Genomic DNA, 17,617 nt, shown 5'->3' on the forward strand with positions numbered 1-17,617 from the left:
TTACCAAAAGTAAAAATAGGAAATGTAATTTTTATTTTTCTTTCTTTTTTGGAGGGGGGGGAGGGCACGGTTCAGCTAAAGCCCCCTAAAAGTCCTTATACATTTGTACGTGCACTTTAAGCTCACTTCCGGCTTTGGTTTCTGTGAAAACAATACAGACCTAATCAGATCAATACATTCCAGAGCGGAATGATTTCACCGTTCGGTAACATTAGAACTGAACTTAGAGTGGTTTGTGTTTTGTTGTGGTTTTTTTTTTTTTTTTGGTACGAGTAAGGGTGGATTTGAATAGCTATTACTATCTTCTCTTTTGTTCAAGTCTTTTTTGACTGCAAACCTTTATTTTTAAAGACTGTCTTCACCATCGTAGGTGTTCAGCCTGTGACACACAAATTGATCAACCCGATTTAGGGAACATTGACTATATTTCAAGACCCATAATGGTAATTCTCTGTTCAGCTTTTAACTCTTTTAATTCCTTTTTTTTTTTTTTTTTTTTAAGATTTTACTTATTCATGAGAGACAGAGAGTCAGAGACACAGGCAGAGGGAGAAGCAGGCTCCATGCAGGGAGCCCGAAGGGGGACTTGATTCCAAGTCTCCAGGATCAGGCCCTAGACTAAAGGGAGGCGCTAAACCACTGAGCCACCCGGGCTGCCCAACTCTTTTAATTCTTTTTTTTTTTTTTATTTATTTATTTATGATAATCAGAGAGAGAGAGAGGCAGAGAGAGGCAGAGACACAGGCAGAGGGAGAAGCAGGCTCCATGCACCGGGAGCCTGACGTGGGATTCGATCCCGGGTCTCCAGGATCGCGCCCTGGGCCAAAGGCAGGCGCCAAACCGCTGCGCCACCCAGGGATCCCCAACTCTTTTAATTCTTAAAGCAAAAAGCATTTTTGGTTTTAAAACTTGGTTTAAAACACATGAAAGTATACGAGTCAACTTCTAGACATTTGTAGTGTTCCTATTATGTGTAGTACCTAATGCTGTATGTTATGGGAGGTAAAGAAGATGAACAAGATCAAATCCTCATCTTGAGTTTTTTTTTTTTTTCCAACCTAGAAGGGAAGAAAGGACTAATGGCTCAAAATAATTACAGCTAGCTATAATTCGTAAGACACAAGCAGAATAGGTTTAATGATATATGAACTGTGATCAAAGATCTGTAGGAGCACAGAGGACAGCATCGTGGAGTACAACGTCCAGGGCTGGGTAAGGGCACCACCAGGCTGAAATTCTGATCTGGATGGGAAGGTGAGAGGAAAGATATTGAGCCCTTCTCATCTACCCAGGCGCTAGACTAGGCACAGTCTTTTTTAGTCTCCTTAGTTACCATTCTTTCTCTCCGAAAGTCTGAGCCTTAGAGAGGTAAGAGGGACTCGTGTAGTTCCATTGCTAGTAACTGGGAGATGCAGTTTTCAAAACCTTATTCTATTGGGCTCCATTGCCCTGGCATGTGCCTTCTGCCATGTTATTTATACTGTGGTAATAATGACTTACGAGTTTTATTCTAGGGCAGCCCAGGTGGCTCAGCAGGTTAGCGCCGCCCTCTGCCCAGGGCGTGATCCTGGAAACCTGAGATCAAGTCCCACGTTGGGCTCCCTGCATGGAGCCTGCTTCTTCCTCTGCCTGTGTCTCTGCCCCCCCCCCCCCCCCGTCTCTCATGAATAAATAAATACAATATTTTTTTTAAAGAAAAACCATTTGCAAAAAAAAAAGTTTTATTCTAGAGACCTTTGCAAATAGATGACCACTGATGGCTATTGAGTCACAAAGTTAAATAATCAGAGCCAAATTTTAGGAAGATGTCCTCAGACCAGAGAACAGTTTTTAAAAGACAGGAAACAGAAAACTGAATTAGGAGCATACTGCTCTAGTGAAAAATAACAGAGGACCTAAACAGAAGTGGCAGCTGTAAGAATAAAATACTGGGAAAGGGTTAAGGAGAAACCAGAGAACTGAGACTCTTGGACATAGTGATGACGGGGAGGGATTGGCGAGGATGGTTTTAGAAGTCTCAAGTTTCAAATCCTGGAGATGTCATTGACAAAGATAAATATAAAAGTGCAACACATAACAAATTGCAAACCTAATATCCCGTTTGTTTATATTTTGTGCTGGTATCCCAACGTCTCTCATCTTTTTCCTTCACAAGTCTGTTAAGAGCATAGTTCTTGTTTCAGGGATTTACGGAACCCTGCCCTCCTTCTTGCTTGCGTTCCCTTACTGGCAGTTCTTCCATTGCTGCCCCTTGAGTTTTCCAGCCACAGATTCTAACTCCTGATATCTATTTTAGGCAGTCCTTTTCTCAATAATCCTTTGGATGTGTTCTCTAGATAACCATTTGTGGGCCTCCTGTGAACCAGGCTTTACTTTAAGGGAGGGGATATGGCAGTGATTAAGACCTGGTTCTTGCTCTCCAGTAACCTGTGGTCTAGTGCAAGAAGGAGCTAAGTAAATAGAAAGTTTATACGCTCAATGTGCTAAGTGTAGCAGTAGAAGAGTTGCCAGGTGCAGAGACAGCTCGGATCAGGGAGTGACTTGGTAGATAAAGCAACAAGAAAAGACATGTTTAAAAGATGCCTCTGTTCCCATTTTATTTCTCTTGTGTCTATGTCTATTAACGTATTGTATTTTGGAGGATGATCAGATGCTTTCTTTTTCTCTATGATGGTTGGATATTTGAAATAGAAGAGGTGAGGGATTAGACTTTTAAAAATCTGTCTTAAGGAAGCAGAGTCCAGTTTAGATCTCCGTTTCCTTTACAGAATGTAATACATTTAGAGAGGATGTTACAGAGATGGTCTAGACTGGAACCATAACTGATTTATTAGAAAATTCATTATAAAATTGTTTTACTTGGTTATGCTGTTTATTCTGAGCAACTACTTAGATGCAGGAGTATGCAATATAGAACCAACTATGCAGCATAAAGTAGGACCTCAGTAAATGTTTATAGAATAGAGACTAAATGAACAGGCAACTCTCACCCCACCCTTCATTTTATCCCCATCCCTTACCATTTTGCTCTTACTTCTGGAATAAGAATGAAAAACAGTCATCATCAGAGAATCTTTTTCTTGATTCACTCACACAAATATGGTTTAATAATTATACATGTTTTCAGTTGCTTTTCAGGGGAAGACCTTTTGTTTGGAACATCCCACCTGCAAAGTCCTTTGAACATTCTCAGATATTGCCTTAAGAGCAAACAGTAGCACCATATATATACAAAAATAAGATGTGCAGCAAGACTTCAAGAGTGATTGCTCAGAATATATTGTCCACTTGTGGACTCGGTCCTGCAGTGTTTGCCTTGGCTTGCCCCTTTATTTTACCCTTACCTGCTGTTACCTTCAAACTACCAACGGCTGTTTTTGTTTTTTTGTTTTTTAAGATTTATTTGAGAGGGAGAGAGGGGGAGCATGAGCAAGGGGAGGAGCAAACAGAGAAGCAGGCTCCCTGCTGAGCAGGGAGCCCAACACAGGGCTCCATCTCAGGACCAAGGGATCATGACTTGAGCTGAAGGCAGACACTTAACCAGCTAAGCCACCCAGGTACTCACCCCCGACTTTTTAAAGATGTTTTAATTGATGTACTGCTGTTTTTTTTTTTTTTTTTAGCTTCTTTCCATTCTTACTCATTTTTAGATGTTATCTTTCTGGGAGGAAAACGTTTTCTTTGACCTTCTTAGAGTTCCTGGCTGGGTCTGAAAATTAAACTGGCAAAGAGAGGGATCCCTGGGTGGCGCAGCGGTTTGGCGCCTGCCTTTGGCCCAGGGCGCAATCCTGGAGACCCGGGATCGAATCCCACGTCGGGCTCCCGGTGCATGGAGCCTGCTTCTCCCTCTGCCTATGTCTCTACCTCTCTCTCTCTCTCTCACTGTGTGCCTATCATGAATTAAAAAATAAAAAAATAAAAAAAAAAATAAACTGGCAAAGAGAGAAAAGCATACAAATTTTACTGTATTTTTACATGTACATGAGGACCTTCCTAAGGAAATGAAGACCTAAGAACTGACCAGAGCAGGAAGCTTTTATACCTTTTAGACAAAGAAACAATACATTTATGAGTAATTGCTAAGATGAAGGACTTTAAGCTAGAGATAGTAAATGGTAAAGAAGTAACTAGGAAGATAAGGGTTAATTTAACAAAAGGTAAGTTTGCAGATTCCTTTGGTGCCCTGTCTTGGGGCTGGTAAGAGTCTGTATCCAGTAAAAGAATTTATTTCCTGCCTTTAGGCACAAAAGGGGGAACTTTTTCTGTATTCACTGCTTCTTAATTGCCTTCAACTGAAAATCATTAGTATGTCAAAGAGGCATATTTTGGGGTGACATATCCTGGTTTCCTTCAGATGCATGAGGTATTTTTGGGTACTATCATGACACCTCTTAATTCATTTTTCTCCCACCCATAGGCATCTTGGCAATGCTTCATGTTCTTAGTGCCCTCCTATCTATGATGTTTTAAACATCTTTGTGTAAATATTCTTTTAATTGTCACTTGTCCACTCCTCCAGCAACTATGTTGTTTTTGAGTAGTGGGCAATTATTGCCTTGGTACACTCTGATCTTTTGAATCTAAGAAAGGCTGCATGTAGTGTTACATGGATTACTCAATACATAAGGGTGTAGGGCCAAAGGAGCTAGCTGGGATGAAATCCAGCCCTTGCTGCTCCACTCATAGAACCATGTAGCCACAGGCCCCTCCATTCAAAGGGAGTGCTTTTTTTCTAATTCATAGAAAGATGCCGAATGGGCCAGTAGCAGCCCTGCCTAAACATAGCTCCTGTACTGTAAGATGGTGTCAAGAAACCCTGGTTTATATTCATCATGTTTTACTATCATATTCTCAGATATCAGTAACTGCTTGACATTTGGAAAAATATTCACCTTGGTGAATTTTGGAAGTGGGTACCTTGGGAAACAGACTCTGAGATTTGCATGCAGAAATTTTGGGGAATCTGAGCTTGGGAAGAGTACCTGAGAAGAGTGAGGGAAGCAAGACTGGGCAGAAGAAATTGAATTGTGATTTTTGCAACAGAGTCTCAAAGTCTAGGATGACCTTCAGAGTTGTCCCTAGAGACCAGGGTCCCTTCCTCCAGCCATACCTGCTCCTTCCCCCATACTTTCTATCCTCATCCACCTATCTATAGACTTTGGGTGCAGGCTGCTCCCAGACAGGAGTCTGGACTTCGGACAAGATGACTCTCTTTGGTTGAGGCCAATTTCTGGAGAGGAACTTAGCTGAGAACAGCCCACACTCCCAGCATCTGGTGAAACAATGGCTTGGTCTTGAAAGGGGAATTGGGCCAACCACAGCATCTACAAAAGTGAGTTCATAACCATCAAATGACTTTTTCTCTACAATAGGATTAATTATTGAATTCAAATTAATTGAATTTAGTTTGCTTTTGATTGAAGGAAAACATGACAAAAACAGAACAACTCCAGGAAAAATTCAAACTTGTTTTTTTTTCTTAAAGAAGGCATCTCAGATTGCAGGAAGGGTGATCTCAGGAGCACAGATCTGGTAACTAAGATTGTGACACTAAAAGTTTAGGTTGCATGTTGTGTTTAATGATTGCAGGCTAGAGAACAACTTTCTTTTTTTCTTTTTTAAAGATTTTATTTATTTATTCATGAGACACACACACACACACACAGAGAGGCAGAGACATAGGCAGAGGGAGAAGCAGGCTCCATGCAGGGAGCCCGATGGGGGAGTTGATCCCAGGTCTCCAGGATCAGGCCCTGGGCTGAAGGCGGTGCTGAACCACTGAGCCACCTGGGCTGCCCAGAAAACAAATTTCTATGAGTTTGCCCTCTTTTGGTGCTATGCTCAAGAAAATATGCATATTGGTCATTATGGAGGAAATATAATTAAAATGCAAAATCTTTTCCCAACTCAGGAAACCTCTCCATGAGGGTAATAAAGACAGAAACCAGTTTCATCATTGAATAAGCATGGACTCTGTGGTGCACGTCACAGGCATTCCACTAAAATATTGCAAAGACAAAACAAAGAAAGGAGTCTCACCCACTTATATTGCCAAGTAGACACAACCTGTTACATCACACATAGATTAGTTCATTCTAATCTCACCTGGTGATTGTGGAGTCACCATCTTATTGGCTTTATAGAGAGGAAAAATAAATCTCATATCTTTATAAAAGGAGGTCGTTTTTCAAACTGGAGTAAGGCAAACATCAAAGTTAGGCTCTTCTTACTGAAACCAGGAAATAGGGGAACTATCTCCCTTGACGCTTTCATTTCAAAAAATGATTTTTTCCCCAAAATTTTATTTAAATTGTTAGTTAACATATAGTATAATATTCAGGAGTAGAATTTAGTGGTTCATCACTTACATATAACACCAAGTGCTCATCATAACAAGTGCCCTCCTTAACACCCATCACCCATTTAGCCCATCCCCTGCCCACCTCCCTCCATCAATCCTATTTGTTCACTATCATTAAGAGTCTCTTATGGTTTGCTTCCCCCCCCCCTCTCTTTTTTTCCCTTCCCATATGTTCATCTGTTTTGTTTCCTAAATTCCACATAGGAGTGAAATCATACGGTATTTGTCTTTCTCTGACTGACTTATTTTGCTTAGCATAATACAGTCTAGCTCCATCCATGTGGTTGCAAATGGCAAGATTTCATTCATTTTTTTAAGGTTTTATTTATTTGACAGAGAGAGCAGAGCAGGGGGGAGGGACAGAGAGAGAGGGAGAAGCAGACTCCCCACTAAGCAGCGAACCCAACTTGAGGCTCCATCCCAGGACCCTGGGATCATGACCTGAGTGGGAGACAGAAGCTTAACTGGCTGAGCCACTCAGGCACCCCAGTTTCATTCTTTATGATGGTCAAGTAATATTCCATTCCATTCCAAGTAATATTGGGCACTTGGGCTCTTTCCATAGTTTGTCTATTGTTTTGTTTGTTTTTATTTATTTATTTTAAAGATTTTATTTATTCATGAGAGACAGAGAGAGAGAGAGAGGGAGAGACACAGGCAGAGGAAGATGAAGGCTCCCTGCGGGGAGCCCGACATGGGACTCGATCCTGGGACCCTGGGGTCACGCCCTGAGCCCAAGGCAGATGCTCAACCACTGAGCCACCCAGGCGTCCCTGTTTGTTTTTAAAGTAGGTTCCATACCCAGTGTGGAGCCCAATATGGAGCTTGAACTCATGACCTTGAGATTGAGACCTGAGCTGAGATCAAGAGTTAGACTTAAAAAAATTTTTTTTAAATTTATTTGAGAGAGAGAGTGTGTGCACAAGCACATGAGAACATAGGAGCAAGGAGTGGGCTACAGGGAGGGGGAGAATCTCAAGCCAACTCCAAGCACAGCATGGAGCCTAACCTAGGTCATGATCTCACAACCCTGAGCTGAAATCAATTCTTAGGCACTTAGCCTACTGAACCACCTAGCTGTTCCTGGTTTGGCTGTTGTTGATAATGTTGCTATAAACATCAGAGTGCATGTACCCCTTCAAATCTGTATATTTGTATCCTTTGGGTAAATACCTAGTAGTACAATTGCTGGATTGTAGCTAAGTTCTATTTTTAACTTTTTGAGGAACCTCCATACTGTTTTCCCGAGTGGCTTCACTGGTTTGCATTCCCACCAACAGTGTAAGAGCATTTCCCTTTCACCATATCCTTGTGAACACCTCTTGTCTCCTTGTTAATTTTAGCCATTTTGACAGGTGTGAGGTGGTATGTCATTGTGGTTTTGATTTGTATTTCCCTGATGATGACTGATGTTGAGCCATCTGGATGTCTTATTTAGAAAAATGTCTGTTGATATCTTCTGCCCATTTCTTAACTGGATTATTTGATTTTTTGGGTGTTGGGTTTGATAAGGAAAAAGCTAGTTTTTGAAGAGACATTCCTAAGTTGTGAGACTGGCAAAGAGACCTACTTAGCCCTAAAGACTTATTTACATTTGAAAAGAACAGAGAAAGAAATTCTGGGGGTGGTCTGTTTAAGGTTGGATCTCCTTGAAGCACTGAAAAATTTGAGAAGCAACCAAAATTCAAAGTTATTATTTAAACATCTGGAGTAGGAAGAGAAGTGGAATAGCCAGAAAGGAAGCCAGGGATGTAAACAAGAGCCATGGCCACATGTGCCAAAAAGCCTAGACCCTATTCAGCTGGTACTGGGAAGCCAATAAAGCTTCATAGTGGGGAGTCAGACTTGTATTTTAGGTAAATCCTTCTAGCTATGATGTGAAGGGAGTATGAATATTAGAACATAATATGGTATCAGATCAGAAGAGATAACCCAGAAGTAGACTGAAATACATGTGAGAATTTAACATATGACAAGAGGGATAATTCAGTTCGGTAAGAAAAGATTAATGAAGAAAATAAAAGCGGCCCACCATCTTATTTTTTAAAAAATTTATATAAATGTATACACATATAAACTAAATTCAAAAATAAAGTATAGAAAGGCCAAATACTTTAATGTTAAAAAAAAGTCTTGCAAGAAAAGGTAGGAGATTACATGTAAAACCTAGAGGTCGGAAAGTATTCCTTTTCTTTTTTTTTTTTTTTTTTTTTAAGGATTTTATCTATTTATCTGACAGAGAGAGGGAGAGAGAGAGCGTGAGTACACAAGCAGCAGAGTGGCAGGCAAAGAGACAGGGAGCAGCAGGCTGATATGGGCTCCATCCCAAGATTCTGGGATCGCCACCTGAGCCAAAGGCAGACGCCCAACCAACTGAGCTACCTAGGCGCCCCTTGGAAAGTAGAATAGATACCATAATGTCCATAAACAATAGTTTGGAAAAAATATTAAGGCTGATGATATAATAAGGATAACATCTATAATGTACTGGTTGGGTTCTCTTGAGAAGCATGTGGAATTAGAGGTGAAAGATTTATTGGAAGTAACACTAATGGAGGGAAAAGGGAGAAGCAGGATTGGGCAGGAGGAGTTCAGATACAGACTTGACAAAAACAGCAGGTGTAAAATATGTCTCCCCACCTCTTCTTTTTTAGTAAATCAAACAAAGACACACACACTTTCTCTACACATGTGCATGAACACACACATGATTGTACACTGAAGCTGAAGAACTGCTTTAACCTGGCAACTTAGGTTGTTAATTTGAGTTACCTTGAAAGGAGTGGGAGGGTTAATGTGGGTGGAGGAGGAAAGAAGTGTTCAAGACAAGTAAAAGAAAAAATTATACCAAAAGAAGCATGCATTGATCACATTTATGGTGTCATTTCTAAACCTAGCAAGAAAGGCAGAATCAGAGCCTTACATAAGCTTATAGGAAAGAAATAAATGAGAAACATATATCACAGAAATAGAAATAACTATACATAGTTTTTGAATATCCAAAAACATTTTTAGCTTTTACTAGTTTAGTAGATGCCAGGAATGTTTATTTGCTATATAAATCAAGTAGTATCTGGCCATATGGACCAACAACATGCTTGTAGAAAGCATAGAGCTTTCAGTAAACTTATGTATCTGTATCTGTTAGGAGAGGCTCGGTTATACTATAGTAACAGATGATCCCCAATCTGAGGGGTTTACCACAGAGGTTGCTTTTTTGCTCATGTTACACATCCATTGTAGATTGACTTGAGCTCTGCCTATGCCATTTTCACTTAGGATCTAGCTTCTATCTGATGACCAATTAATCCTGTGGCAGAGGAAAATGAGATCATGGCTAAGCATACACTGGCTCTTGAAGCTTCTGTTCATCTTTCATTGGATAAAGCAAATCACATGACTGACGCTGCTGTCAACCGATTGAGGCATAAACCCTTCCGCAGGGAGGATTAGTAAGCATCCCTTTGAGTATGAAGGTTGTCTTTAAAACAAAGAGTGTTAATGAAATATTTCCATGTGAGTCATACCTAATGGATATCATTAATGACTGGTGAGTAAGGAGAATTAATAAATAAGAGGAGTGCCTGGGTGGCTCAGTCAGTTGAGTGGCTCTTCATTTTGGCTGAGGTCATGGTCTCAGCATCCTGGGATTGAGCCCTGAGTTGGGCTCTGCTCTCAGTGGGGAATCTGCTGGAGGATTCTCCCTTTCCCTCTGCCCCTTCCCCGACTTGCCCACATGCTCACCCTCTCTCTTTCTAAAATGGATAAATCTTTAAAAGGGAGGGAGTCACCTGGGTGGCTCAGTTAAGTGTCTGCCTTCAGCTCAGGTCATGATCCTAGGGTCCTGGGATCACGTCCCAAATGGGGCTCCTTGCTCAGCAGGGAGTCTGCTTCTCCCTCTATCTCTGCCTGCCCCCCCCACCCCATGCTCTCTCTCTCTCTCAAATAAATCTTTAAAAAAAAGATGAGAAGTAAGAAGAGTGCTTGGTTGGCTCAGTTGGAAGAGCATGCCACTCTTGATTTCAGGGTTGTAAATTCAAGCTCTACCTTTGGTGTAGAAATGATGCAAGAAAGAAAGAAAAGAAAAGAAAGAAATTTTAAGATGAGAAGTAAGAGAAAATACTTTTTCTAATGCTATTTTTTCTCATCTACTGAGTGTACAGATAAGAAGTACTCCTTTTGATTTTAGTTTCAATTACAGATCACACATCATTCTTTACATTTTCAGTGAACAACAAAAACCTCTTTATTTTTAAAGATTTATTTATTTATTTATTTATTATTTATTTATTTATTTATTTATGAGCGAGAAAGAGAGAGAGAAGGGAGGAACACAGGCAGAGGGAGAAGCAGGCTCCATGCAAGGATCCTGATGTGGGACTCAATCCTAGGTCTCCAGGATCACCCCCTGGGCCAAAGGCAGACGCCCAACCGCTGAGCCACCCAGGCATCCCAACAAAAACCTGTTTAATCCATATTTTGAAGATAGGAAAAATTATATGGAAAAGATAAGATTCTATTATATTCACATATTTTATTTTTCTGATGTTTAAAATTATAGCTGTATGTTTATGAGAAATATAACATCTATCAAAAATCAGAAAAACAGCCTTTCCTTTAGGTAGTTCAAAAATAATGATGTTTAGTTTTTTTCCCTAGAGTTTAAGTATAGCTCATAGTTTTTTTCCCTAGAGTTTAAGTATAGCTCATATATATCTTCCAAATAAACTCTATATGCAGTTATCAGTTTAGTTACTAAAATTTCATTTGGTTAGGAAAAAAATTTAAAGAAAGCTCTGTAACCTCTCATTACACTAAATGTAGTATTGTATAATATTTGTTGCTTATTTTCCTACTTCACAGTTTCAGTTAAATTTCAGTTCTTTGCTGCTGCTTAATATTTTAGGTGATTCCTGAAACATGCCTTTCTCCTCTCTAATCTTTCAAAAACAATTGTGACATCATCTGAACAGTTTCACCAGTACATTTTATATAGAGCAGAGAATGGCAAACATCCCAAGTACAGTTCAGCAGCTGTTGTTCCTCTACTATGGGTAAGGGAAGAAGCAGTCATATCCATGGTGACCTATATGAGTCAGTGAGGGTGGGAATGGGGGGATTCTCACAGGGGTTAATGACCAAGGAAATGCTAGAGATCCAGTTTTCACAAGACATTTGGCCTCAAATGGATTTTTTTTAAAGGATTCACTTTTATGGCTTTTCATTTTGTAAAGCTGACAAACTTGCATTGTGCTTAATGAAGGAGCTATGTCCCTGAAAACTTACTGGGAACTAAAAACACCTTGCAGAAGAGACCATACTTTATTCTCATGTTGTACTTTAATTTAGATTATGCATTACAATATTGTGTTTATTTAAATATTACACTCTGCTTCTTCCTCCCAAAAGATTTGAGGTAGAATGCAACACAAGCCTATCAGTAAGGTTAACAAACTAGATATAAGGCAGATACATCACAACCAAAGGGAATGCAGTAGGGAAAGAAATATGACTCATTTTCTTCCATGGGTCCTAAGAGGTTAAAAAAGCATTAATAAGCCTATGTCTTGGTATAAATTGGAGGAAAATTCCTACCACATGCAGATGAATTAGATTATATTTACTTCTGCATTGTAAATGTCAGGCATTGGGAATATGTTTCATTTGATGAGGTTGCTACTATAACTTCATACCTGGAAGAGATCCAAGTTGCCAAATAAAATAGAGAAAGAAGAGAAACAAGTTTTCATGTGGGTCTCACTGGTGCCATTCCAGTGGTAGGTTTCATAAATGCCTCTGTGGTTTTCTGCATTAGTGTGGACCATAATGATGCCATGAACTCCATCTTCCCAATCTATGTCAAAGTCCCTTAATACATAGAAAATAAATCAACACTGACTGCCTGTTTTATTTTATTATTATTATTATTTTTAACACTGCTTATTTTAGGGGTACCTGGGTGGCTCAGTTGGTTGAGTGTCTGCCTTTAGCCCAGGTCATGATCTCAGGTCCTGGGATCAGGCCCCGCATCAGGCTCTCTGCTTAGCAGGGAGTCTGCTGCTTCTTCTCCCTCTGTGATATCTCTTGCTCTCTCTTAAATTAATAAAAACAAAATCTTAGAAAAAACCTGCCTATTTAAAAAAGACATTTGCCTTGCACATACAGACTGTTCTTGAATGATTAGCCTGGGACTCCCAATCCTGTATCTTAGACTTAGAGTCCCAAGGGGATAGTGTTAATGGACAGACACCCAGGTATCCTGCTCTCCTGCAGGTAGTAGAGGATTTACAACATGGGAAAGAAGCAGAAGTCTTCAGACACTGAAGAACATTGGCTGTAATTAAAGATTTCTTAAATGTATTCTCTTTCAGTACTTTGAAGATTTTTTTGACCTGGAGTTCTAGATCTGTTCTAAACAATTTGTAACTTCTCATTTTATAGGACCACTATCATGGTATGGATTACTTGTACTTTTAAATAAAATTAGTTGACTTTTGTGTTTTACTGAAACTTCCTACTTAATTGCTAACATAAGGGACAAAAGAATACCTTTGAAGAAAAAAAACTTGAATTTTAAGAGGGCATATTTAATTTTGCTTATTTTTTATTGAAGTCATTTTTTTAAAGGTTTTATTTATTCATTCATGAAAGACACACACACACACACAGAGAGAGAGAGAGAGAGAGAGAGAGAGAGAGAGGCAGAAACACAGGCAGAGGGAGAAGCAGGCTCCATGCAGGGAGCCCGATGTGGGACTCGATCTCGGGACTCCAGGATCACACCCTGGGCCAAAGGCAGGTGCTAAACCACTAAGCCACACAGGGACCCCTCCTGAATTCTTACATATTTATTCTACTCTAATATTTATACCACAAATTATCCTACAAATTGTTTTCCTGAACTAGCAATTGAAATGATTACAATGTGTATTGAGAGTGTTATGACTGAATGTAAGGATATATATGACTCAGTTGAAAACTGCCATACTCATGTTCAATGCATCTTTGAACTTATCAGGAGAACAGGCTTTTAACATCAAAATATTCTTTCTTACACATATGTGAACACAGGGATAAATCCATCAGCTCTACACTCCATCAAGATGACATAGAGGTAATGCGGATGTTAAAAGGAGAGGTGTTTATGCAGAATGTGGTCCTAGATCTGCAGGAGTGGCTCTTCAGAATAGGTGAAGTCTCCAGGACTTCATTGGACTTCCACCATAGGAGAGCCTCATGTGGCAGGAAGAGCACAAACTTTGAAGTCACTGACTGGGATATTCAGTCCTGGTGCCATCACTTCCTTTTGACTCTAACTCTAAGCAAGCTAATTGACCCTTTTGGTCCTTAGTTTCCTTATCTGTAAAGTGGAGAACAGAATACTTCATAGAGGATTATCTGGTATATAGAAAGCAGTTATCAGTTCTCTACCCTAACTCTGATTTTCTGGTAGTGAATGGAAAGTCTTAATATTTTCACAGATTCTTCTTAGGCCCAGGGTTCTAGGGTGACTTCCATGGGCTGGAAGAACTACATTGACATATCTGGCCATTGATTCTGGGCTAGGTATTTTCAGGTTTGCTGGACCTGGTTAGGTTCCCATCAGTTGTCTTTCAGTGTAATTCTCAATTTCAAGTTACTCCAATATATAGGCGTCCTTCTACTTTTGCAGTTGCTTGCTTTGGGTCTGCTCTGATTTCTGCCCTAGGAAAGAATTCTAGAATCCCAGAAGATGAGAAGTCCTATAGTGTAGGCAGTGACAGAGTCACTTAAAAAAAAATCAGTTTTAGGGGATCCCTGGGTGGCGCAGCGGTTTAGCGCCTGCCTTTGGCCCAGGGCGCGATCCTGGAGACCCGGGATTGAGTCCCACGTCGGACTCCCGGTGCATGGAGCCTGCTTCTCCCTCCTCCTGTGTCTCTGCCTCTCTCTCATCTCTCTCTGTGTGACTATCATAAAAAAAAAATCAGTTTAAAAAAAATTTAGTCAGGGGATTACAAAGGTGAATACTCTGTTCCTAAGTATTTATCGAGCACCTACTTTGTGCCAGGCATGCCTCTGGAAGCTGGAGATAAAGCAATGAACAGGTTTTTGCACATGGAGATTACATTCTCCATTTTAGTGAAGCAGAGATAGGAGGTCAGTATGATAGAATATATAAGTTAAACAATTCCATGGGGAGGATAGTTTATTCATGGGGATAAAATCCTATGAGAAAGCAAAACAATAACATGAATAACATGGTATGGTTGAAGGAGCAACTTGAGATTTGTGGTAGTGACATTTGAACTAGTAATTCATTACTCTTATTCACGTCCCTTCCCCTTCTTCCTACTGCAGCTTCCAATTTGTCAGTCAAGTATTGCTGCCTTATTTGGTGAGAGGTTGAGAGGCAAGAATTGGGGTGATATTAATTTAGAAAGGGGGGATTATTAATGGAGGGGTAGGAATGTGCCTATGGCTGCTGACTTAACCAAATCTGGTTAAACCTTTATGTCCTGGGCGTGGGGCCAGAGTAGAATCTGTCCCCAGTTAGGAGCAGATTCAATGGGTGGCTCTTTTTTCTTTTTAACTGCAAATATGAATATCAGGAAAAGCCTACTGAGCTTATGCTAGAAGACAATAGTATGAAAGACTTGTTAGATTAGGACCCAACTATTTTCTCAAAGCAGAATGAATTATATAATAGCCTTTATGAACAGATGCTCACAACAAAGGATTTAGTACGAGGTGTGTGTGTGTGTGTGTGTGTGTGTGTGTGAGAGAGAGAGAGAGAGAGAGAGAGAGAGAGAAGCTAAGACTGTGTGTGTGTGTGTGTGTTTGCCTTCACACGAGGGGGAGAGAAAAGCCTGCCAAGGGACAGAAGAGATAAAAGTTCAACTGGATAGCATCTAGTTGAAACAAAAAATTTTGTGCACTTACATGCTATATTTTTTTGGCAGCTTCTTCCTCTTCTTTTTGCTTCTTCTTTTTTGAAGATCACTTACCTTAAATGTTAGTAAGGTGACACTAATTTTAATACTTTAAAAAATTATCAGAATTGTATATACAAACCTGTAAGATGGGATGTCTTTGTAGATGATATTAACAATATTCTAGAACACGATAATGAGTAAGATAACTGCCATTTACATTTCTTGGAGGACAACCCAAGGATGGAATTTTTATGAGGGTAACAAAGAAAAATGAAGCTCTGAAAGTAAACATATAAAGACAAAAGTAAAATATAGAAATAGTTGAATATTAAAGAAAAAATGATAGCCTACAATAGGTTATATTTGTGAGGATAGCAAGTAAAGATATTTCCTGTACAAGAGGTAAAGATTCCCTGAACTAATGGAAATGAAGGACATGTATGGTTGTTTTAAGTCTGGGGGCCCTTTTACTTTCTTCTGCGAGTCATAAAGGCAGATCACTTGAAAAGGAAACTTTGAGTTTCCCTTCCTGTCTTTTACCTATGAGAGAAGAGAGCATTTATTATTACAGATGCAGTTCTTAGAATCTCACTAGAGGGTGGTGTTGGTTCTAAAACCAGAGGTTGCTAATCTACAGTACATTCATTACAGGGCTGCATTCAATAACAAAAGGTAAACTTGAGCTTTCTGAGTTTTACCTACAGGTAACATCAAGGCCGAAACCCCCCCAAGGGCCTTATCCTTTCTTCCATGCTTGCCACCTCAGAGGAGAGAGATAAAGTAGCTGAGATTACAGGAGGAGTTAGTGGCGGGTTCTAATTTGAGCTCCTGCACTAAGTAGTAGACAAGAAACCAAAGCTTCCCAGGCCTTTCTCTCATTTGTAAATGATGCCCTAGATGCCCTAGATGATCCCTAAATCTTTTTGCGTCTCTGAAATTAAAACAAATTCTGAGTTTAAAAGGCTGAAGATTTCTGATGTTCTTGGCCCAAAGGAGCAGGTATCATCTCAAATTATCAAATTATTACTAATTAAAATATAATTTAATCTTATAAGTAAGGTTTAATATAGATTCGGGTATTAAAAAGCCTTTAAACTCAGTCATCATCCTCTGTCCTCCTAGAGAACCCCAGAGCCATCCTTTTTTTTAATATCTACCTGAGTACGCTGTGATACTGCATTATCCAAAGATCTCCCTCTTCTTGGTTTAGTAACTTGCTGGAATGGAGCAAAATACGTTTACATAGGATTATCTAGAGAAAGGGGGTTGAACCATTATCACATAGGGATGTTTTAGGATAGAAACTAACTTCTCCGCCTCATCCTGTACTTAACCAACTTCCATCATATGTTTGCTCTGCTAGGAGTCACTCTCCAGAGGGATTTATTTTAAGTTGGTTTAGTTGTCTGTTACCCTCGCCTCTTTTATCTGATTCCCTTTCCTTGTTCCGTTCATTCACACTGCAGAGTGAACCGAAGATGGTCATTTTATGAAACCCGACTCGAAATGATTCGACTCCATGGCCCCAGGAAGCCCTGGATTATCTCTACATGGACTTGACCTCAAAGGGTAGGCGCGAGAGCCTGCAAACCCCCGATGGTGCGAAGCTGCGCCCTGTGGCCTCAGACACGTTGACAGTTGGGGCTCGACACCCCGTCCCTCCAAATTGCTTTGCCTGGCCCACGGTTTCCCGCCCCCGCCCCCGGATTTGGGTGCCCCCTCGGGCTCCTCCCGAACAGCCGGACTTCCCCGAGTGCGCACGGAGCGCCGCGCGCGCTCGCCCCTCCGCTCGGTCCACGAGCCGCGCTGGGCCGGCTCCCGCCCGCGGAGCACATCCTTCCCGGCCCCGCGCCCGGGCACACCCCTTGGCGGTGGGGATTGGTCGGGCCGACCCCTCCTCGGCGGCGCCGGGCTCCTAAGAGGCTCAGACGCCTGCCAATCCCCACGGGCTGTCAAAACAAGTCTCCCCCCCCCCCCCCCGTCACAACAGAGCGGAGCGGAGGCCGCCGCACTTCCTGGGGCCGCGGCTCCCGTCCGCGGGCAGGTGGCGGGGCGCGGGGCGCGGGGCGCGGGGCGCGGGGCGCGGGGGGCCGGCCTCCGAGGCCGCGGGGCCGGGCGCCGGTGCCTTTTGTCTGGCGCAGAGCGGGCGCTCGCCCCGCGCGCCCGCCCCTCCCTCTCCTTTCCGCTGCCGCCCGCCGGCGCTCGCGTCTCCTTCCCGGTTCCCGCCGCCGCGCCCCCGCGCCCCCGCGCCCCCGCGCCCCCGCGCCCCCGCGCCCCCGCGGACCGCCGGCCTCCCGGCCCCGAGCGATGCCGCCTCTGCGCAAAGTTGCCGCCGCCGCCGCCG

The sequence above is a fragment of the Canis lupus genome, chromosome 37 (genome assembly GCF_003254725.2).
Source record: "Canis lupus dingo isolate Sandy chromosome 37, ASM325472v2, whole genome shotgun sequence".
NCBI lineage: Eukaryota > Metazoa > Chordata > Mammalia > Carnivora > Canidae > Canis > Canis lupus.